The 25,464-nt window shown below is 42.7% G+C and overlaps 1 protein-coding gene and 1 long non-coding RNA gene across 3 annotated transcripts in view; both read left to right on the top strand.

Annotated features, from left to right (window-relative positions):
* The window catches only part of LOC133425044 (NACHT, LRR and PYD domains-containing protein 12-like), a 210,295-nt gene that overhangs the window by 20,743 nt on the left and 164,088 nt on the right, over positions 1 to 25,464 (top strand). The gene's annotated exons all lie outside the window — the stretch shown is intronic.
* Positions 19,111 to 23,484, top strand: LOC133425321 (uncharacterized). Of its 2 annotated transcripts, none has more exons than XR_009770959.1 (3): positions 19,111 to 19,312; positions 21,487 to 21,624; positions 23,130 to 23,484. It is a non-coding gene; the product is annotated as an uncharacterized LOC133425321 (long non-coding RNA). The 2 variants fall into 2 exon arrangements; XR_009770961.1 differs by lacking the exon at positions 19,111 to 19,312 and adding an exon at positions 19,522 to 19,658.

Here is a 25,464-nt window from a genome sequence, read left to right as displayed (position 1 = left end):
CTCTCTCTCTCTCATCCACCTCTGATTAGATCTAAGGCTTCAGGTAAACGTGCATTTTATATGCATGCAAACATTTTTGGAGCGGTGCGCAGAGCGGTGCGCGGAGCGAATGCAGTGTTACTGGAGCGCTGAGCGGTTATGGGTGGAGCGGCATTTTGCGACTTTGAGGGCGGAGCGGGGGCCACTTTCGTGGGGGCGGGTGCACCTGCCCGCGTCGGCGGCCGGGGCGTCTCTGTCTCTCCGGGCAGGTTGGCCCCTCGCTGGGTGGGGGTTGTTGGCCTGGAGGGTGAGGGCCTCCTGGCCACGTTTCCGGCCCGGGCCGGGGATTGCCTGGGTCGCAGTCCGCCGCCGCGAGATCCCTGGCTGCTTCTTCCCGTGTCGGCCGCCGCCGGGGGGGGGCCTCGCTGGCGGTGGGTTGCCTCCCTCCTATTTCTCCCCTCTGTGGGGTGGCTGGTGGCCTGGGTTCCGGGTTCTTCATTGTCGGCCCCTGGTCTCGCGGGTGGCGGGGTTGCTCTCCCCCTCCCCCACTATAGATGCACTTCAGGTGGAGCTTTGTTAGGATTATTACACACACACACACACACACACACACACACACACACACACTCCCACTCCCATACTCACACACATACATACACATAGACATATACATACACACTCTCTCAAGCACACATACACATATATATGTATTTATTCATACATGTACACATACGCACACATAGCTACACGCTACACATAAACACTCCTAGCCACACATACACGTGTACACGCACACATACAGCCACTTTTAGTCACATTTATATACACACACACATACACACACATAGCCACACACACATACACAGCCACACAAATAGATACACACATACACACACAAATAGCCACACAGACATGTACATACACTCGCACGTATACATATACATACACACACACATAGTCATATACACACACGCATACACACGCATAGATATATACACTGGGTTGCTCACCTGCACGCTTGCTCTGTAGTCTTTTTTTGTTTTTTTTTAAATAGATTTTTATTGATTTTTATCAAAATGAAACGGACATTAAACAACAAACAAGTTCTCTCTGCAGTCACAAAGGTATCAAAACAGGAAGGAAAACATACCACCATCCAAAATAAAATTACTCAAGGTAGGATAGTAAAAAAAAAAGGATAAGAAACTGATAAATAAATAAATAAAAACCCTGCATCCCCACACCCCCCGGATACACTCCTCCAGTCCTACCGCCTCCCCATCTACTGCCTCAGTCATCTATCCGCATACTGTGCCAACTACCACCTATGTACAGGAGAAGTATATTAAAATTAAAATGATAAAAATAATAATAATGAAAATAATACAGTACATAGAACAACAGAGTGGACGAAGTTAACGAAAATAAAAACAGATAAATAACATACATAATTAAACTTCAAAATTCCTAAATGAACGACATCGATAAAACCATCAGTAGGACAAAAATATAAATGTATAAATACATAAGTTAAATAATTAGACTAATTTAGAACAAAACAAAACGAAACAGCGAGGGGGGGGGTCTAGAGACAGGTGATAACAGTAGATAGGCACATTATATGCTCACAGATCCCCTAGTGGGAATATTCCAGTCCAAGGCATATCTCCCCTTATTTACAATGTCCCGGAGGAGCGGAGGTAGGTACCTCAGCAGGGCTGACCATGTTCTCTCAAACCAACTATCATCCCCTCTCATTCGCGCAGAAAGTCTTTCTAAGGGTAAAACCTTATATGCTTCTTGGTACCATTGTGTAACTGTCGGGGGCTTCTCACTTATCCACTGCTTTGAAATACATCTCTTAGCCAGAAATAGAAGTTTGTCACAAAGGTTGAAATGAGATCTACTCAGAGACAATGTTTTCGAAGGCAAACCCGATATGAAGAGGCCTGAATCCTTTGATACTTTAAGCGAGAAAATTTTACTCAGTTCCTGGGCTACATTGCTCCAGAACCTTGCAATCAAGTGACACTCCCAAAAACAGTGAATGTATGTCCCAGTTCTCCGTTTACATTTGATGCAAAGAGGGGAGGTCCGTTTATCCATCTTATTAAGAATATATAGTGTTATGTGGGATCTATGGAGTATCTTATATTGGGTTTCCCTCATCCGGTTGCAGATAAATGTGGTTTTGGTGGAGGCTATTGCCTCACACCAGTCATCTTCGATATATTGCCCACCAAGATCGCGTTCCCACTTCTGTATAACCTTGCTTATATCTGATGGATCCATGGAATGGAACAGTGAATAGGAATGAGAGAGAAAACGTCTTGTGTCTGTTCGGTTCAATAAAAATAAATCTCTATCGCTAAAAGTGTGGGTGCCTGCGTGGAGATTTTTCACCTTTGACAGAATAAAACTCCGGACTTGGAGATATGCATAGAAATGTCCAGACGCAATGTCATATTTTTGTTGAAGCTGCTGAAAGGACATCAGTGTATTACCCTGGTATACATCCCGAATTAGCCTGATGCCTTTCACATGCCAACTATTAAACAGACTGCTTTCAACTCCCGGGGTGAACTCTTCATTCTTAGTCAGAGGTGTTAGTGCAAAGAGCCAGGCGCTTTTCCCAAAAAGTTTATTGATGGTTCGCCAGACTCTGATAGTATTGTGGATAATAGGGTTATGCTGAACGCCTAAAGAACTCTTTTTTCCATAATTAGTGAGTTTACTCAGTAAGGAGTAGGAAGAGGGGAGCCACTCATCGATACTCCTCTCTGATTTTAAATGGGACTGCAGCCAGTCCCAAGCTATTCGGGTGTGGCAGGCCCAGTTATAAAATCTCAGGTCAGGTAGGGCTAAGCCCCCTCGCTCCACTGGCAGTTGCAAAGTCTTAATTTTGATTCTGGGCCTTTTATTGTGCCAGATAAATCGCGAAAAGGCCCTTTCTAAATCCGAGATTACTTTCTTTGATATCCATAAGGGTAGCATCTGCATAGGATAAAGCAATCTGGGGAGTATGTTCATCTTTATGAGACTAATTCTACCCATCCAAGAGAGGGGCAGGTCATGCCATCTCTCAAGGTCATTCTTAACTGCTCTGACTGTAGGTGCAAAATTCAGTCTCCACAAGTCCTCAGTGTTAGGTGACACTTTGATACCAAGATAGACAAAGCCTGAGGTGGTCCATCTGAATGGGAAAATCGTAATTGAACTGGTGCCAAAATTACCCAGGGGCATGGCCTCAGATTTTGTGTAATTTACTTTGTAGCCCGATATTGCACCAAATGAGTCGATAATCGACAGAGTGGCTGGGACTGAAATCTCAGGATTTGAAAGAAAAAGCAAAACGTCATCGGCATATAATGCTATCTTGTGGGTGGTCTCGCCCAAAGTAACGCTGTGTATGTTCTTACTAATCCTGATGCGTTCTGCCAGTGGCTCTAAAGTGAGGGCAAAAAGGAGGGGGGAGAGCGGGCAGCCCTGTCTTGTCCCTCTACAGAGCAAGAAGGGGGAGGAACGCACGCCATTGGTTAGATCACAAGCCTCTGGTGAATGATAAATGAGTTTTATCCAATTCATAAAGTCCCCTCCTAATCCAAACCTGTACAAGACATCCCACATGAACCCCCACTCCACCCTGTCGAACGCCATTTCTGCGTCCAATGATATAGCTAGTGCCCGGTGTTGCATCTGTGAGGAATACTGTACGACATTAAGAAGTCTTCTCACATTGGAGTACGAAAACCTTCCCCTGATAAAGCCAGTCTGATCATCATTTATAAGTAAAGGTAAATAGTTCTCCAATCTTCTGGCCAGCACTTTAGAAAGTATCTTGCTGTCCACATTTATAAGGCTGACAGGTCTGTAGGAGCCACACTCATCTGATGGTTTATTTTTCTTCAGTATTAAGGAGATGTTGGCTAAATTTAGGGAGGAAGGGAGACATTTCTTCCCGAAGGAGTCCAAAAACATATTGGTCAGAGGTCCCACCACAGCTCTGCTCATTTTTTTATAATACTCTGGTCCATAGCCATCCGGTCCTGGTGCTTTCCCACTCTGAAGTGTGCGAATAGCATCCAGGACCTCCTCTCTAGTAACCGCCCCGTTCAGGAGCTCCTGTTGTTCTTCTGTGAGAGAGGGGAGACTGACTTGATCAAAGAAAGACTTTTTAAGCTCATCAGATGTATTACATTCAGAGGAGTACAACTTGTGGTAGAACTGTCTCATAATATTGTTAATTTTTTTTTTATTCATGAACTTTTTCTCCATTGCTATCTTTAAGTGATGATATTAGATTAATGGCATTTCTGCCCTTTGCCAGTCGAGCAAGAAGGCGGCCAGGTTTATTGCCATGTTCATACAGCCTCTGTCTAGCAAAAAGGATAGAAGCCTCTGCTTTGCTTGTTAGGAGTTGTTTAAGTGCCGATCTTGCTGCTTCCAAATTTTTGAGATTATGTTTGGATGGAGACCCTTTAAACTTGTTCTCCAATTCCTGTGTAACCCTATGGTAAAATCCCATGAACGAAATAATTGTTTATTTAAATGTTATTTGTTTATTTTGGTGTCTGTTAAAGATGACCGTTAAAACGAAGGAAAGTGTATATGTAAATGTAAAAATATGAATAAATTTAAGTTTAACTTACCTGTGGGGATCCAATCAGCAAGCAGGGGGCGGAGCCAGGAGGAGGTGTCGGAGTGACGCCGAGAAGACGGAGAGGAGAGCGGAGCAGCAAGCAGCCGGGAGTATAAACCGAGATGGGGAAAAGAAAGAAAAGAGAAAAGGACTAGGGTTAACAGACACGTTGGTTGGAGAGTGGAACAGAGGTGAATGGACAGTGAGTCTTTTATCGCCCTTCAATGCAGCGTCGGACCTACATCAACACGGACTCTGGATAAGTGTCCCAACAAAGTGCGGTTGGAAGTTGGTGCAGCCCACGCCAATTAAGGGACGGCCATCACCGTGAGCAGCGAACAGCCACTCCACGAGGTGAAACCGTCGCCCAGCTGTACAAGTCAACCTGTCTGACGGGCCCTGGGTGAGTGTTGGTCGCATACACCACCGGGGACCGAGGACCTGTCTACGGCCGGCAGTGCCGCAGCACGCGGAGCCACACGTGGGGCCGGGACGACGCCATTTCAGGTTGTGGGGTTTTTTCCTTCGGTGCTAAGACGCACCCGCCATTTTGTGCTTTGGTGCGAGGCGCACCGCCATCTTAAAGGGGACCTATTATGAAAAACACGTTTTTTCTTGTTTTAACATATATAAAGTGGTCTCCCCTCACCCTGCCAACACAGGGAAGATGAAATCCCATGAAAATCTGCAAGGTCTGTTCACCCCGCCTGGAGGGTCCTTCCAGTGTCATGTGACTTCTACGAGCCGTTTAGATTCTGCGCCTATGGTGACGTCACCGTAGGCGCAGAGGTTCGGCCTCCGCTGCTAAAACCACGGCCACAACTCTCTCTGCCGGCTGCAGCTTCAGCCATTGTTTAGATGCGGGGGCTGTTTCCACAACGAGGGACAGTAGAAATGAGGTTTTGCATCGACACTTACCCTCATAAAAGGATCAGTTCCCACAGCCCGGACCCGGCAACTGCACACGAGTCAGCGGTAAGTGACGCTATTTTTTTTAATGTTATTTATATTTGTCTACAAGTATGATCTTTGCATGGGCTAAGTATTTAGCTTAGCTCCGGAGCACCGGGGCCCCTCACGGACCGGACCGGTGAGGATCCCCGACGGGTACCTTAATACATTTTTCTTCTGTTCATGATTTCAGATCTTCCAAGTACCTGAAGCTGTTCAGACACCTTCAGAAGAAATGCACGGTCCTTCCTTGAGCCAGCAATAGTGCATCAATGTTATTTATATACAACTTATGTTTTATTTTTTAACAATAAAGTTGTCATTTGTGAAAATTCAGTGTTGTGATTTCTTTACAGTTAACATGATTAATTTGTCTTGAGGAATTGGAGTAAAGAACTGTGGTGTACCTGTTTATAAATCTTCCTGTGTGAAGACGAGGTGACTAAAGGCTGATTTATGGTTCTGCGTCACATCAACGCAGAACCGTAAATCAGGCTGTAAGATCCGTTTCCACCGTGTAACTGAATGAGAGCATCCGACTATCGTGTAGAGCTGCGTGACATCGGACGCTCTCTGTCCAGACTGAAACCGTTAAACTCGCGGCCAGTTAGGACAGTCCAATACAAAAAAATAAAGCAATGGAATTTATTTTGTCGCAGAAGCTCCCTGGCATGGGACATGCAGCCGGCTCTTCTGGCCGGCGCGAGGGTTTGTTCCCTCCCCTGCTACACGTCATTCAAGCAGCCAATCAGCCAACCCTCCTCCCTGTTTTTATGGCATTAATCACATGCACTCAACACAAGGGGCGGGAGGGGGTCCCACATCACCCGCGTTCCCTCACCGGCCTGGGCCTGGGACGGGTGGGTCGGGTTACCCGGGCCTGGCGGGGCCCGCCGTGCAGCCTGGGGTGCCTTCTGGCGGTGCTGGATCCCCCCGGGGAGGGGGAAACGGTGCGTGATTGTATGTCTGTGTCGGTGGGAATGCGGTATGGAAGGGTCCTGCCATGGAGGATTTGAGCCTCCATTGGCAGGACATCAAAAACTTAATAATTTATCAATATTATTTTATACAAAGATGGTTATTATTATTATTATTATTAGTATTATTATTAGTATTATTATTATTATTATGTATAGTATATTATATTATTATTAGTATAGGTATCGAATAGGTGAATGGATGAATGAATGGGATGCCTGGGTCTGGGGCCCTCCGTTGTCGGGCCTGCGCGGGTGTCGCCTTGTTGGGGGGTTCCCTCTCTCCGGGCCCGTCTCCGGTCCCCCCCGCTGCCTCTACGGCGGGGCGCCCCTCTGGTCTTGGAGGGCCACTTTCGTGGGGGACGGGTGCGCCTGCCCGCGTCGGCGGCCGGGGCGGCTCTGTCTCTCCGGGCAGGCTGGCCCCCTGCCGGGTGGGGGTCGTTGGCCTGAAGGGTGAGGGCCTCCTGGCCGCGTGTCCGGCCCGGACCGGGTGGCCGGGGATTGCCTGGGTCGCGGTCCGCCGCCGCGGGATCCCTGGCTGCTTCTTTCCGCGCCGTGGGGGCCCCGCCCGCGGGCCCCCTCGGCCGCCGCCGGGTGGGGGGGGGGGCCTCGCAGGCGGTGGGTTGCCTCCCTCCTACTTCTCCCCTCTGTGGGGTTGCCGGTGGCCTGGGTTCCGGGCTCTTCCTTGTCGGCCTCTGGTCTCGCGGGTGGCGGGGTTGCTCCCCCCCCTCCCCCACTATAGATACACTTCAGGTGGAGCTTTGTTTGGTTTATTACACACACACACACACACACACACACACACACACACACACACACACACACACACACACACACACACATACACACACACATATAGTCATTTAGTCACATGCATACACACACACACACACACACACACACACACACACACACACACACATGCATGATCATATACATACACACACACACACATAGACATACACACTGGCTTGTTCACCTGCATGCTGGCTCTCTAGTTTTTGGGTTTAGGTAGCGGTAGCGATAGTTTAGCTCAGACTGCGATCAGATCTCAAGATTTAGGTCGATTGCTGTTCGTGTTTTGGATGGCTCCGTGCCGGTTTCGTGCTTTGTTTGTGGTTTTTTTGTTGCAGATTTCCAGTGCTTGACGTGTGTCTCCGTGTGTTCCTGCTTCCTGGATTGGCAGTGGATGTCGTCACCCCACCCCCCACCCCCCCAAAAAAAAAAAAAAAAAAAAAAAAAAAAAAAAAAAAAAAAAAAAAAAAAACACTGGGTTTGTATGTGTATATTTATGTATGTGTACGCATATGTGTGCGTATATATATATGTATATATTACATATAGTAATAATGCACATATATACACTTTTGGTTTCTACCGTCATGGTATCAATCAATAATATGTGTGCAGACAAGGTGAAAGAAAAAAAAAAAAAAAAAAAAAAAAAAAAAAAAAAAAAAAAAAAAAAAAGCAGCCAATCAGCGCAGATCCTCATTATCATAACCTCCCCGCCTCTCAGAATCACTCACAGAAAAAGAGGTTAGAAGCGGTAAAACTAGAGACATGGCCCACAGGCTGAATTTCTGTTTTTATGTAGAAAAAACAAGCTTTAGATTGTTTTTAAGACATTCAAGGCCTGTTTAAAATATGTCACAGGGGTGGTTCAAGTCCCCAATTAAATACTTTCGAGGGTGAGCAGCGCTTAGTAACCCACAACAAAAAGCAGGAGTGCAGCAACAGACATTTATTGCTCCAAGACGGTTATAAAATCAGGGGTGGGGGAGTCACTAAAAATAGAACTGTTTCTAAAATGGCCAATCCATAAAAGGTTAAAAAGGTTAAAGATGAACAGTCTCAGTCATTCTGGGCTTACTGTCCTCCAGTGCCCTCTCAGTGCCCCCTCCCTGTTGGCCCACGCCAACAGGGATCCCCGGTCCGAGTCCGCCGGGGGCTCCCCAACCACCTGGGCCCCCATGGGCCTCTGTACGTCAGTCTATCCTCCTCAGCTCTGCCCATTCTCCGTCCAGCCACCACAGTCCATCCACTCTTGTTCATCAACTCTCGTTCCTCAACTCTGCAGCTCCCTTGAATATCAAGGGGGGAAGGGAACCCTCCCCTGGTCCACCATTGGTCTGGGGGGGCCAGCCTGCAGTGGTTTATTGGCCACTGCAGCTGTCTGTCAGGATTCGGTTGCTGCTTGATTGTGTTCAGCTGTCTAATCAACTCAAACAAAAAGGTAATTGCATGTCAACTCAAAACACAGAAAAGGTTACATTTCAAACAGTAACTAACAAAACAAAAACATGCAAATAAAATGGTTAACACAACAATTCCAAAACAATAAACAAACAATTAGACACAGCCTGGCACTCAGCATGGCATATACATTAAATGCCATAATATGTCCCCTTAAGCTTTGGTGCTAAGGCGCACCACCATTTTGTGCTCCGGACTTCCAGCTCAATTAAGGACTGAAACAGGCCTGCAACGTTGTGCAATTGGGTACCCAATACTGGTGACTGTGTTTTTCTTTTGTATCAAGGGTTTTATTTATCAAAGGTAGAGTGCAGGCTTTAGGTTGATACAATTAAGTGAGCCATTAGGGTAATCTGCTCACAGGGTTGAAGTGCACTGAACCCTTGGTTTATTTCTGATTTTTGTTTCTAGAAGAACATATTATTTGTTGGGTTTGTTTTATTTATTTATTTAATTGTGTATAATAAATGTGTGAAAACGGAAGCATCTGATAGCGTTTATCAACATCCATATCACCTATTATTTTAGGTATTGAAAAGTGTGTTTAAAGAGGTTAGTGAACCTGGGGAGCGCCTTTAGAATTGAGGACGGTTAAAGGGGCGCTACACCTGGATTGAATGTTCTAATTCCAATTGCTTCCTAATTGTATCCTTCTTAAGAGCTGCTGTGTAAGATATGATGGACCCCCTCATGAACGCCTTAGCTGTTTCCCACAGTAGGGAAGGGTTTATACCTGGTGTGTTATTTTTTGACATAAAAAGCTCCCATTGTTTCTCCAGAAAATCCAAAAATGGGGGACTGCTTAAAAGTGAGGAATTAAGCCTCCAGTGACGTGAGGAGGGATCGAGGTAGGGGGGGGGGGATAATTATAGATACTGGGTTGTGATCAGACAACGTACAAATTCCAATTGAGCATGCCTTGACTCTGTCTACTACCTCTCTAGACACTAGAAAATAGTCAATTATTGATAGGGACTGGTGGGGATGGGAGTAAAAGGTGTAATCCATCCTTCGCCCCTGGATTTACAATCCTCCAAACATCAAGGAGACCCAAATCCGCACCCAGCTCCCTCAGCCTTGCAGTCTTTTTTGAGATAAAAGCAGGTTTCGGGTGAGATTGGTCAACACTAGCATCCTGAACACAGTTAAAGTCCCCTCTAACTACGGTGAAAGGAGGTAGACGTGAAGATGTTGCTGCTAGTTTAGAAAAGAAAGAGGGCTCGAACGTGTTAGGGCCGTAGACGGAGCCAATGAGGATACGCTCCCCATATAGGAAACCTGTAATAATAACAAATCGTTCCTCATCATCCTTAATGACCTCATCCAGAGTAAATGGCAATTTCTTATGAACAAGGATGGCTACTCCCCTACTATGTGAATTGAAGGACGAATAGAACACCTGGCCTACCCAGTTCCTCCTTAATTTAATGTGTTCCGCATCTGTCAAATGAGTTTCCTGAAGGAGGGCGATATGTGCGTTCTCTCTCTTCAATAAAGAAATTACCTTCTCCTTTTTACAACATGGCCGAGCCCCTTGACATTTAAAGAGATAATCTTAACATCACTCATGGTTGTTATATGGGAATAGGATGCGTCAGTAATACACAGGTTGGATAAAGTGAGAGGGTCGCAAGCAAAGCTGACATGATAGCTGTACCTTCCCTAATGTTAGTGAGGATAAAAAAATAAGAAAAAAAAAAGAAAAAAAAAAAATATATATATATATATATATATATATTCAGCAGAGTTCAATGGTGGTAAGGAGGTAGTTTTACATTTCAGAGCACTGTAAACAGAAAATCTGCCCCTGAACGGCGGGCATCGAACACTAAAACAGGCCTCAACCGGCCTAAGAAAGAGTAATTTAGATCACAGCATTTTTAATAACTACAGACCTGTATCCAACTTACCCTTTTTAAGTAAGATTTTAGAAAAGCTAAATGTAAAAAGTAAATTATTTTTTAATAAGAAACAATATTTCAGAGAAATTTCAGTCTGGCTTTAGGATGAACCACAGCACCGAGACAGCCCTTTTAAAGATTTTAAATGACATCAGGTGCAATTTAGATAACCGCAAACTGACAGTCTTGGTTCTACTGGATCTTAGTGCCGCCTTCGATACAGTAGACCATCACATTTTATTAAACAGACTGAAGCACCTGGTGGGCCTCTCTGGTACTGTTTTTTAACTGGTTCCGCTCCTATCTCACAGATCGATCTTTCTTTGTAAGTTTGGATACATGTTCCTCCAGAATGCATGAAATTAAGTGTGGGGTCCCCCAAGGGTCAATTTTAGGTCCGCTTCTTTTTAACCTTTACATGCTTCCCTTGGGGGACGTCATCAGGAGACACGGCATCAGCTTCCACAGTTACGCTGACGACACACAGCTGTACATCGCCGTGTCTCCTGATGACACAGGGCCACTTGATGCCCTTTTTAACTGTATTTTAGATATTAAGTCATGGATGGCAGATAATTTCCTACAGCTCAACCAGGACAAAACAGAGGTTTTAGTTATTGGTCCTGAAGGCCAGAGAGAGAAACTTTTACCAAAACTACAAGATTTTAAACCTTCGCAATGTGTAAAGAACCTGGGTGTTATTTTTGACTCTGAGCTCACTTTTATTCCACACATAAAGAATATTACGAAGATAGGTTTTTACCATCTTAAAGGAGCTTGCGGCTGCTTTTAAGAAATGAGACTCTCTATCGCCACCCTTCACCACGACGGCCGTTGAGGGTACTGCAGCCAACAGTGAAGCCGGCACAGGAGAACGGGGAGAACGTGCATGCAGCGTCATGTGACGTCACATCTGCAAGCCCAGCGCGGGAAAATCGGGACCGAATTGCAGCACATTTTGCAAATGAAAAAAACAGCCTCAAGCTCCTTTAAGAACATAGCCAGAGTCTCTCTCAGGCCAGCACGGAGGTTCTGATGCATGCGTTTATCTCTAGTCGTTTAGATTATTGTAATGCCCTGCTCTCTGGTCTTCCTAAAAAGAGTATTAATAACCTACAGCTATTACAGAACTCAGCCGCTCGCGTGCTGACGAGGACCAGAGGGCGGGAGCACATTACACCTGTTTTAAAATCGCTGCATTGGCTCCCCGTCCGTTTTAGGATTGATTTTAAGGTTCTTTTACTGGTTTTTAAGTGACTTAACGGTCTTGGGCCATCTTATTTATCTGATCTGCTTTTACTGTATCAACCCTCACGGACCCTGAGGTCCTCTGGCACCGGCCTTTTAACCATTCCCCGAACCGCGACCAAAACCCACGGTGAGGCTGCATTCAGCCATTATGGCCCCTCTTTATGGAACAGCCTGCCAGAGAACCTCAGGGCCGCAGAGAATGTTGATATTTTTAAAAGGAGGCTCAAGACACACCTTTTTAGTTTGGCTTTTATCTGATCTCATTTACCTAGTCTTTTTAGCTATGTATTGTGTCTACTTCTTTAGCTCTTTTATTATCTTTAAAACTTTAATCCATTTTAGTGACTTTTTACTTTATGTTATTTATTATTCATCTTAAGTTTTATATAGATTTCTCTAAAATTTTACACTTTTAGGCATTTCTTACTTTCTTTTAATCTTTTAGTTTTTAGCTCCAGTGTTTCCTCAGGGGGGTCGTCCACACTGGGAGGTGTGCCTGCTCCGCCCATGGGGGTGTCGTCATGGGGATCCCTCAGGCCTGGGTAGCTGGGGGAGGGACTCCACCTCCTGTGTGGGGTCTGCCCCGGTCTGTCCGGGTTGGGGGGGTCTCTGTGGCGATGCTCCTTGTGGTCATGGTCGGTGGAGCCTCTCAGTGTGGACGACCACCCATAGGTAGTGTTTTACTCACCTGGATCGTTAGTGCTAAGCCATGTCACCAGTCCACTTACTGTATGTGTGTGTGTGTGTGTGGGCGTGTGAGTGTGTGCACATGTATATGAGTGTGAGTGAGTGTGTGTGTACGCGTGGGGGGTGGGGGGTGGGGGGGTTGCATTTTATATTGTATGATTTGGTGCTATACAAATAAATAAAGTTTAAGTTTAAGTTTAAGAAACAACAAAAAACACAACCATAATAACCAGGTTTGTGTAACAGTTACAGAGGGTTGCATGACCCTGAGAGCGAAAGAAACACTGAGGAAGAGAAACCACATCAATCTCTTCAAGGAGCCCCCACTCCCATGACCCAGACAGGTTCACCTCCCTTTGGAGCCTAAGATTAGCAACCCAACCCAAACTTAATTTAACTTTTAATTTTGTGAGTCCACATCACAGCCGGTAGAGCCCCAACTTATAATATGAGTGCAGTGTGGCTATATTAACAGAGTATTACTTAACATTTCAGGATTGATGTGCACTGCTGTATTACAAAAGATGAAATAAAATTTAACTAAGATAAACAGAGAAGAGGGCTCAGCGTAGCCTCCGTGTTTAAGTGTCACACACAGCAGCAGTTCCGACTCAAACCAGTGAGTGGCATCCTGACACTAACTATCGTTATACTGCATATTTACCAGTGATAATCCTCGCACAGTTCACGACAGTCCATCCACAAAGGACTGCGCCGCTCGGGGAGACTGGAAAGCATGTTTTTCTCCGTTGTACATGAAGCTGAGGACAGCGGGGAACCGCATGATGAAGCAGACGTTCAGTCCGATCAGACGCTCACACACCTTGTTGAAGCCACGCCGCTTTTCCTTCACCGCAGCGGAGAAGTCCTGCTGGATGTACAGCCTCTGTCCCTCATGTGTCAGCTGTCGTCTCTCCCTCAGTGCGGCCACGATCCGCTGTTTATCCCCGGAGTTGTGCAGCTTGATGAGGACGGGTCTGGGGCGGTCGCCGTGGGCCGGTCCGAGCCCTCTGTGCGCCCGGTCGATTTTAATTATGCCCCGTTTAGTGTCCATGTTCAATATTTTCGGCAGCGAGCGTTCAAAAAAAGCAATAGGTTGCTCACCTTCAGCTCCTTCCTTTAAACCAACAACTCTGATATTGTCCCGCCTCGATCTGTTCTCCATGTCGTCCGCTTTATCAGTGAGAGTTTGTAACTTCGCCTCAACCTCCCGGAGCTTGTTTTCGGTGATGGACAGCAGGTCCTCCAGCGTGGACACTCGGCCCTCGGCTTCGTCCAGCCTTTTACTGTTGCCTTCCACTCGAGCTGTGATAGCTTCTAGCGTGTTCGTGAATTTGGCCAGCTTCTCCTCTAAAACCTTGCCTACGCTCTCGGCAACCTCCTGAATTAGCTGTGAGGAGCAGCCACCAGCACCCGGGCCGCCATCTTGCACCTCGCTGTTGTGTCTGCTTCTCAGACTTCTTTGACCTTTACTAGTTTTTTCGGTCGGAACCGAGCCACTTTCCTTGGCTGACATCATTAGGAAGCAACACCAGAAAAATACCAGTCTGAGGTGGGTCAAAATGCAAATTACGGTCGATGGGAGCGGGAGCTCAGTGCCAGCCTAACCTCTCAGCTCAGTGATGTCATCCAACCTGCTCTGTAGTTTTGGGTCAATCGATGCTCGTGTTTTGGTCGGCTCCGTGTCGGTTTTGTGTTTCGTTTGTGGTTTTTGTTGCAGATTTCCAGTGCTTGACGTGTGCCTCCGTGTGTTCCTGCTTCCTGGATTGGCAGTGGATGTCATGCCAACCCCCCGCCCCCACCCCCCCCCAAAAAAAACCACTGGGTTTGTATGTGTGTACAGGGCCGCCGCAAGGGGTGTGCGAACCGTGCGACTGTACGGGGCCTCGCGCCCCAGGGGGCCTCGCGCTATGGGCCGTTTTTTTTTTTTTTTTTTCAAAAAAAAAAAAAAAATTTTCAAAAAAATTTTTTTTCAAATTTTTTTTTTTTTCTAAATTTTTTTTTTTGTTTTTTCCCTTATAAATATCAACAGTCACGTTCCATTACAGACCTAAATGTGTACTAGTCTGTGCATATCAATAAATATATGTGCAATGATGCGCGTGTCTGTTGTTCAATACAACTGATCAGACCAAGCGCAGACACAAGCTGCTCTGATCCAGACGGGTGGAGTCGGAACAAACTGTAACACAATGTCGAGAGAACGAGACAGAATCAGGAAATTTCCATCAGGGGATGAAAAAAGAAAAAAACTAAAGAAAATGGAAGAGTTTAATGCCTCTCTGAAAGGCTCGTTTGATAAATTTGTTACAAAAATCCCCGATCCGACCGGGTCTCAAGCAGCCGTGTGGCCCCGCGTCGAGGCAAGCCCAGATGACGATGAGGCAGGGGAAGGTATCCAGTATTTTGCTAATTGGAGAGTTAAAATTGCGCATATAGACACCCGATCCGACCCGAAAAACCCCAAAATTTCGCGAGGGCCCCCCCAGCCATTTCGCACAGGGCCTCGCAAATCTCCCAGGCGGCTCTGTGTGTGTATGTATGTATGTGTATGCATATGTAGGGGTGGGCGGTACACCGGTGTCATAGTCATCACCGGTGTGAAACTGCGCCACGACATGGATTTTGCAATACCGTCAATACCGTAATAAATCAATTATAAAATAATAAGCCTAAATAAGGCATTAAAAACGTCGGGGATATGCAAGGTTTGCTGCCGTGTTGTGACAGCAAGAGGTGGAAACACAAGCAACCTGTTTCATCACTTAAAAAACACGCACGCCCGTGAATATGAAGAGGCAACCCGGGCCAAAACGAGCGCAAGTGCGACCAGCAGCTGCTGGTCCCGCTGGGACCGCTGCTCCGCTGGTGCTGCTGAGCAGCACCAGCGGAGCACGTCCCAAGAGTACACAGCTTTCACTGCAGGCATCCTTACTGCTGCTACACCTTACGACAAGAGTAGTAAGAAATGACAGGGCTTAAAGTATTCCGGCACCGTGCGGATCCCCGGCGTATGGAGTTTTTTTTCTCGGCGTGCGAGTTTGACTGCTTAAAAAAAAAAAAAAAAAAAAGTTTGAGAGAAAAAAAAAAGTCTTAGTCAACCGTATTCGTCTACCAATGGAATGAGAGGAAAGCAGCTCTGGCGCTCAACCAAACTAACACTAGCCAATCAGAAGTGGAGCTGGGCGGGTCTTTGACGGCAGCGGAGCGCGGAGCGCTGTTTCAACCTGCTGGAATACCAGTCACCCACTTCAAGATGGAAAAAAAAATAATTAATGTCGGTTTAAAAGAATCTTTTTGCCCAGAAGAAAAAAGGAGTGACAAAAAAATACCCATAACCATGTTCTTCTCTCGAAAAAACACACCTTTACCGCGGGCTTTAGAAGAAAAAGACGCTGCAGCGCGAGTCGGGATGGAGCGGCTCAGAAGAGCAGGGAAATACGTGCGAGGCGGTGTTGAACTCCGCAATTTGAAGCTTTGTATAATAATTAAAAAAAAAAAAAAAAAAGGGTTGCTACTATGTGAATATCACTTATCACGGGTTCTTTTTGGAACGTAACCCTCTCGAAAAACAAGGGATTACTCTATATGAATACTCATGGCATAAACCTGTCAAGTTTTGGATTTAAAATTAAGGGAAATTTTCCACCACCCGCTGTCCAACCAGCCCAACCGAGGTCCAGTATTACATTTTAAGACAGGTTTACAAAATATTTAAAATATAATATAATAAAAATAAATATAATATATATATATATATATAAAATATTATATATATATATATATATATATATATAAAAATATTAACCTTATTCACATAAAGGGACAGGACAGGCTACTCCTCCCAAAACGTACCAAAAAATACCGTGATATTATACCGTCACCGTTCAAAAGATGAAAAATACTGTGATATTAATTTTAGGTCATATCGCCCACCCCTATGCATATGTATGCATATATATATGTATGTATACTAAATATAGTAATAATGCACATATGTACACCTCAGGTCTCTACCGGCATGGTATCAACCATTAATATGTGTGCAGACAAGGTAAAAAATAATAATAATATAACATAATATACAGTGTTGGGTGTAACGCGTTACAAAGTAACGCGTTACTGTAACGAGATTACATTCGCCAGTAACGCAGTAATGTAACGCGTTACAGTTGTAATTTGGGTAATCCCGTTATAGTTACTCTAAGACAAGAAAAAATACGTTACTTTAGTTACTTTAAGCTTTTCAACTACATGTAGACCGGGAGAACAGAAAAGAAAATCAAACTTGCCTTTCATGCGTCTTCACGTGTTGCGCTGCAACACTTGTCTGACTTGAGGCTGATTTATGGTTCCGCGCAGTGCCTACGGCGTAAGGTATGCGGCGACACACACCGTACGGTGCGCGTCGCCGCATACCCTACGCCGTAAGGTCTGCGTTGGTGTAACGCAGAACCATAAATCAGCCTTTAACGTGATCTTACGGGATTTTACGGGATTTCACGGGACTTCTGGTGCTGATCTGGGCACTGCAGTAATAAAGTTCCAACTACAGGACTGTCTCAGAAAATTAGAATATTGTGATAAAGTTCTTTATTTTCTGTTATGCAATTAAAAAAACAAAAATGTAATTCATTCTGGATTCATTACAAATCAACTGAAATATTTCAAGCCTTTTATTATTTTAATATTGCTGATTTTGGCTTACAGTTTAAGATTAAGATTCCCAGAATATTCACATTTTTTGAGATAGGATATTTGAGTTTTCTTAAGTTGTAAACCATGATCAGCAATATTAAAATAATAAAAGGATTGCAATAGTTCAGTTGATTTGTAATGAATCCAGAATGTATGACATTTCTGTTTTTGTAATTGCATTACAGAAAATCACAATATTCAAATTTTCTGAGACAGTCCTGTATATGTTGTTCATTGGCAATCGAGTTATGGTGCAGCTCAGGTGATATTGCGGAGTAATCCAAAAGTAATGTAACTAGTAATGTAACTAGTTACTTTCAGCAACCAGTAACTAAGTAGTGTAAGGGATTACTTTTTTTTAAAGTAACTAGTAATATGTAATGGATTACTTTTTTTGAGTAACTACCCCAACACTGATAATATAATATAACAGTCAGATGCAGAGGCTACTTGAATATATACACACACACACATATATATATATATATGGTAACATTTACAAAGTAATAAACACAACTTCTAGTTCCCTGCTGTTTTTGTGGGTGCAGTTTCATACACATCTAGTTTGACATTTTAAACCTGAGATCAGTGCAGATCAACTCTCTTTTGGAGGCAGCCCCTAGTGGTCATTCAAGGACCTGTATGTCTCAGCATAAACAAGATCTTTTTGTGGCTACATGATCTCAGTCCACTTGATACATACTTTCTATCCCACTTTACTGTGTCTCAACTTAAAGTAACTTTCATATCTTAAAAACACGTTCAATGAAAACAAATTACACTAAAACACTTTAATGACGGAATATCCTTCATATTTTTAGACCACTGTTCCTTGAATGCATCATCTGGATCTCTGACGCTCTTCAACGTGATATATATATATATATATATATATATATATATATATATATATATATATATATATATATATTATGATGTTCTGGACCTTCGCTTGAGTAAATTTTTCTAAATGGACCTTTTAAAGTTTTAGTTGAATACCCCTGCTATACAGTGTTAATATTTAATGGGCCCCGGGCCACTCTGTACTGAAAACATTGGGCCCCAAGGTCAGAAAGGTTAAGAACCCCTGGTCTAGAGTGAGGTAACAGAAGGATTCACTATTGGACACAAAGCAGTTAAATTAAGTCAACTCTTTTAACAACTGTGATCTATTCAACCTATGGCCGACTATGAATAACGTGCATGTTGTGGCCCGGGATAAAGATGTCCAGGATCTCCCATCCAACCTCAGGAAACACATTCAAGTAAGTGAATTCATGTTAATATCTGCCAACGTGCTTTCATGTGGCAGGAGAATAATAAGGGATGATGCCCAACGAGGTCCGTTATCAGGAATGAATGGACGATGTCCGACGGGAAGGACGGCTCACGCCTCCGCATGTTTGGCTGTAGATCTGTTATTTTCATTATTGTTTAAACTTTGTTTCTATTTTACTTTTACAAGATACTTTTGACACTGAAGTTCATTTAATATGAGCTACTAATTTAGTAATTTTCTTAGGTGACTTTTACCAAAGTCCTTTTCAGTTATGGTACTTATACTTTTACTTATTTTTCAAGTACTTGATGCATTTCTGTTTATTTCACACCACAAGTGTTAAATAACAGACTGTACCAAGCAACAGACTATTGGCTAATTAAACATACGTCACATTCTGCATAAGTGCTACGAGATGCAGGAAGAGATGCACTTAAATAAATAAAAACAACTACCTGTTCTACCTGTTCGCTCATTTCTTCAGACTGCAAATCAATGCAGATCTGAACACGGAAGAATAGCCTGGAACAATTTTTTCTTAATCTTTACGATTTACCCTTTTAATTTATCCTCACATGTTGGACAAAAGTAACTTCTATTAAACAGAATTGTTTTTGTTAAACTTTCAGCCTCGAGTTCAAGTTCAAGTTTGGTCTACTTTTTATTCTATTGAATGGATCAGTCATCTTTTCTGGTAAGTAGGCCTACATAATTTTATTTGTTCAGAAATACAAGATAAATGTAAATGTAATAATTGGTGGGGGTTCATGTTCCGGTTTCTGGAAAGATCCTAGACAACGGATTGGCTGAATAAACATACGTCATATTCTGCAGGAGTGTTATGTGAACGGACAGATGTATAAATTCCTGTGCTACCTGTTAGCTCTTTCTTTCCAGACTACAGATCAATGCAGATCTGAACACATTTTTTTAATTTTTATTTTATCCACACATGTTGGACAAAAGTAACTTATATTAAGCTGACAAGTTTTTGTTAAACTTACTAAACAATATGAAGTTCAGGATGCGTCTACTTTCTGGTAAGTAGGCCTAATTTACTTTGTTGAAAAATGCAAGTTATCGGATGTCAGAAGTAGATGCCGTATGCTACACGTTGCCAGCACGTTGGCCGGGGGAAGCCGGTATTAGTTAACAGAGGCAGAGATAAATCAACGATTAAAATACCCATAACTAAGTTTATTTTTAACTGATTTTCAATCCTTTTGGTTTTAATATAAATATTAGACATATTTATGATACAACATGCATTCACTTATTTATTCTATTTATATCACACACATGCATACATATACTGAATTTGTGCTACAATACTCAGAGAAAATAAAAGTTAAATGAATTAATGAGTTAAAAACAGAAAAATAAATAAAGCAGAACACACTTACAAATAGAAGAAATGCTTACATTTAAAATATAGCAAATGCAAAGTGTGGAGTAATACATATTCTATGTTATTCTGGTATCTTTATTCGTGTCAGTTTGAAGAGAAATTCGCTGTTATTCAGCCATAGGCTACATTGTTTAATCTGGCCTAAAATCAATGTGTATGTGTTATGGATTTCTTTCTTGAACACAATCGCACGTGACGAGCTACAGGTGTTCGTTCAGAGCGCGCCATTACTGCTCGTGGCTGCGCGCGCACCCGGCCCGGCTCATGCTCGTGGCTGCGCGCGCAGCTCCTCTGGCCTCAGGCCGATAGATATTGCCGCGTTCCATTTGTCCTCGGAAGTGGGGATTTCCCAGTTCCCAGTCGGAATTTTCAACTGGAACGCCCCTCGAAGTGGGATTTTCCACTGGGAAAGTGGGAGAGTCTTCACCACCCCCGAGTTCACATTCCAAGATGGCTGCCCTAGTTGTAAACAGTAGAAGAGAGCTCTGTAAAAATTCGTAGCACTTCATTCTAGTTTTGGTCACACTAAATCAGTCGTATACACGTATTGTTCGGCATATATATGCTGCTATAGTGTAATTTACATTTTTCATGTGGTATATGCGAACTACAAACTTGTTTACCTACTTTGTAACTGGAACGCTGATAACTCGGCTGTGACGTCATTCTTAGTTCCGACTTCCGACTTCCGAGGTAAATGGAACGCAGCACAAGCTCAGGCCGCTCCCTGCGGAGGAAAGCCCCGCCCAGCCGAGCCCTGCTTGTATTTTGAGCCTGAACGGTGGAATATCCATGAACGCTCGTAGCGCCACCTGCTGGCAACAAGAAATGTTATTTCTAGTTTGCATCCCTGCTCCAAGCCGGATGAACCGATACACCTTAAATCTGGTCAACCAGTAGTTCCCACATTAAAGATGACTGACGGTGAAAACTGTAACTTTCTACTGGAGGCAAAGTTCAATGTCTCACCATGAGAGGAACAGTAGTTTTAATTTGCACATGCGTTCCCCAATCTTCCTCTGACTTCAAACATTTGAGGCTTCCACAATGAACAAGTGGACATGACAATCTTGGCTGAACCACACAGCGCCTTCTGGCCAAATTAACACGATTGTTGGAGCATTAAGTAATAACCATAACCTGCTGTTTTCCTGCTAAAGTCCAATTACAAGAAAATATTAGGTGAAACTGACTGCTCTTGTAATGACCGACAGCAACGGGACGAACCAGCAGGACACAGTTATCCTTTATATCACTCAAAAGTAACAAAGCTCCATGCATTGTCTGTAGTACATAAAAGAAAAATAGAAACCAACAAGTTTATTTTTTATTAAAAGATGGAAGTCTAAACAAGATCAGAGCTGAAAATGATTAAAAACAGATAACAGAGAAAAGCTGCTTACTCCTGTTATTTAAAGACATGTGTATAATGAAATTATTATTTTATTTTTATTTTACAGATGACAGGAGGCTGGGTTTCTCAGTGGTCCTTCGTCCACATTCCATGACTCTTCTTCTCACCATAACTCGGAGATATGTAGTTGGCCTGGCTGTGGACTGGTCTGGAGATCATGTCACTTTCCATCTTATTTTTGAAGGTACATTCACACATTATTTAACTTGAAAGTAAAGTTCAATAACCAAGAAAAGGAAGTTTGGGTGTCTTTTATTGAAATGTGTAAGAAGTAATTCTTTTAAATGTATGTATTGATAAGTGGAGGCCGTCACTAATCATTATTTCTGTTTTGATTGATCTACAAATGATATTTTTTTATTAATCTGAATCGGAATCTTATTTTTTTCAAATGTGATTGCATCTTTTTTAATGTGGTTAGAAGGAGTCATTATTTTAAGTTTTTGCTTCTGAATCCAGTCCAACCTAAAATATGCAGACATGTTTAGGTTCAGGTTTAGCTCAGTGGGCTGAGCTGCAACATTTGGAGGCCACGGCCTCATGCAGCAGCGCAGGTTTGAGTCCAGGCCGTCATTCTTTGCTGCGTATGTTTAGACGTTCAGCTCTGCCTTTTTGGCCGGTCCAACATTATTCACAGCAAACAGGTGATGGGGTTTTAAATCAGTTGACGGGAGTTGTAGGATATCAGTTTTTGGTCATAGTTATATGCAGAAACAAAGAGATGTAATTCTTACAATAAAGGTAATAAATTCCATCTGAGTTTAATGTTATCTAGTTAACAGAAATCCCTGCCGTAGTGAAATTGGTTTGGATACCAGAATGTTTAGATGGTAACATTTACAAAGTAATACAACTTCTAGTTCCCTGCTGTTTTTGTGGGTGCAGTTTCATACACATCTAGTTTGACATTTTAAACCTGAGATCAGTGCAGATCAACTCTCTTTTGGAGGCAGCCCCTAGTGGTCATTCAAGGACCTGCACGTCTCAGCATAAACAAGATCTTTTTGTGGCTACATGATCTCAGTCCACTTGATACTTTCTATCCCACTTTACTATGTGTCAAGTATTTTTCATATCAAAACCAGTTCAATGAAGACAAATGACACTAAAACACTTTAATGACAGAATATCTTTCATATTTTTAGACCACTGTTCCTTGAATAAAACATCTGGGTGTCTGATGCTCTCCAAAGTGATAGATTATATATATAGAATGTGTTTACAAGACAGCAGCAATGGGGGGAAATGAGGCTGATAAATGTAATATTGATGGTAGAAATGGGAAAACTGGTGTGACGTTTAGTTGTTGAATCTTTGACAAACGATCCAATAGTTGATCAGGAGCTGATGAAGCTCACTGTGGATGACAACAGTGGAGCTGGTGCGAAAAATGTTTTCTCATCCAACAGGACATCAAATCTCAGCATCACATTTGCCACACGCTAACTTTGACATTTAGAGCCCAAATTACGACAAAGTGAGACAAAAATGTGTATTCTTTTGTTTAAACCTCTTTAGAAAATACAACCCCAATTAAAAAAAGTTGTAATGCTGTGTAAAATCTAATAAAACAAAATGTAATGATTTGCAAATCTCATCAAATGGGATTTTATTCCCAGTAGAACATAAACAACATCAGATGCTGAAACTGAGACGTTTTTCTCATAATTTGTTTTACTTCGGAACCAGATTACTAGAAGAAGAAGCAGGCTGCCGAGGAGCGGACCAGAGGAGGACCAGAACCCCAACCCTGCTTAACATCATCATCTTCAGGACTGAGAGCTGACCTGGTTCAAGAAGATGTTCCAACAGCTCCAACAGTTGAACAGAAACGGCAGCGTGAAGGAAAGACCATGAATTGTACATTCATGTGTGAATACTTGATCTACAGCTATGAAGGATAATATCTGCAGTGTGAACTTTGCTCACATGTTCCTGCTGCTTAAAAGCTGTTTGATTTCTATTTATTGTCAACATGTTACATTTAGTGTTCAATCAATGTTCTGGTCTCTGGAAAGATCCTAGACAACTTGTCTTGTAATGGACCCGATATAAATAAAATTCAACTGGTACCATTCCGGATGAGTCCGCCTTCTCCTCAATTGTCTCTGCTCTCATTTTCATTGTTAAAGCAGTCTCACTTTACTGCAATACAGAATAAAACGTTTTTTTAACATAACATGGTGGTTTAAGGAATAAGAATCGAGGCGAAGAGAAAACCTATATTTAGTTTTCGGAAGTCTTTCAGGGTAGATTGAGTCTTGAGAGACTATTTTTAACTGCAACACCTGAACTTAAAAGTCGACAGTCAGTCCAAAAAAAGGAAGCGTCTCCGGCTCCCTTTTCTCTTTTATGGCCAGTTTTGTTTTTATTTTAAGTTTATTTATTTCCCCAGTATTACATTTTTCAACTCAGCTATGTATAATTGTATCTTTTTCGTTGTCATATTCATGTGCAAAAAGTTTTGGAGATAAATGGGGTGCAGCCTGATTTATAAAAGTGTATATTTTAGGTTTAGACCCACATTTGAAGTTCGGTATACAGCTGAAAAAATTCTTTAATTTGGTGTAAACGATAATGAATAAGTGATGTTAGTTTAAAACCAATTGATTTACGGGTGTGTGAGTTGTTGCTCGGAGAACTCGGGCAAAGATCTGAAACTCATTTCTTCTACTTGAAACTGTTTCCGGACTCAAAAGATGGCATTAAATACCACTATTCAGAGTAATTAGTAGTAAACAGGATACTTGTACAAATACTCTCCATCACGCTGGAGTGGGTCTGAGTTTGATGTCTCTTCATTCATCTCTGTACAAAGTGCTGATCTGGTGATCAATGTTGGTCCAAATGGATCTCAGTCATGTAGATTTCAGGTGGACCTGACTGCTCCTCTGATGAGCATCAGGGACTGGACTCCCTTTAGAACCAGCAGGACACGCTTATCATTTATATCTCTCAAAAGTAAAGAATAGAAACCAACAGAAGGTTTATTTTTATCAAAAACATGGAAGTCTAAACAAGATCTGAGCAAGAAAATACGATTTAAAAACAGATAACAGAAGAAACTGTAGAAGCAGCTTACTCATGTCATTTAAAGAGGTGTGTATGATATTTTTATTTTACAGGTAAAGCAGATCCCTACAGGGAACTGGGCTCTTCATTTGTCCTCTGTCCAGACTCCATGACCGATCCACTCACCAGCATAACTTGGAAACATGGAAAGGATCTGGCTGTGGACTGGTTTCAAGAAAATGACACGTGCTATCATATTTTTAAAGGTACATTTACACATTATTTAACGTGAAAGTAAACTGGACCACTAAGGAAAGAAAGTCTGCGTCCGAAATTGCATACTTCCACCCTAATGAGTATGTGAGATTTTTTAGTGCGTCCGAAACATTAGTACGTACTCAATAGTATGTACTATCATTCTAGAGAAATTTATTAGTATGGATTGATGGACACTAGCTAAGCAGTAATTTCCCACAATGCAATGCAGCGGTGTTTGGTTGCTAAGTGATACGTATATGTCATAAGTATAATATTAAGTATAATAATATTATTATATAATATTAATATTATAATATTCGTATATAATAATATTATATAATGTCATCTTGTTTCGGCCAGAATAAACAGTAAAGAGCGGAGCTGCTACTGCTGCTGATACCATGGTAACAGCAGCAGTAGCAGCTGTTACCATGGTAACAGCTGCTACTGCTGCTGTGACACGTCACTTCCTCCCAACGGCAGGAAGTGCCGTGTGGCTCTGAATAGTACGTCCGAATTAATGCAACACTACTGATATTTACTCAAAAGTGTGCTGAACTTAAGTTTACTCTTTAGTATATACTGTTTAGTGTGGCATTTCGACGCACCGTGGGTGTCCTGATTCAAGTGTTTTGGATGTTCCTTACAATATAACATTTTTAAATGCGGTAAAAACAATAAGTAATCTATAATCAAATGTTTTTATTCAGACACACACATGGTCCATAGCAAACAAACAGACAAAACTACAAAC

Source organism: Cololabis saira, chromosome 24 (assembly GCF_033807715.1).
Source record: "Cololabis saira isolate AMF1-May2022 chromosome 24, fColSai1.1, whole genome shotgun sequence".
Lineage (NCBI taxonomy): Eukaryota > Metazoa > Chordata > Actinopteri > Beloniformes > Belonidae > Cololabis > Cololabis saira.
The sequence above is the reverse complement of the archived record's forward strand: the minus strand, read 5'-3'. Positions and strand labels throughout refer to the sequence as shown.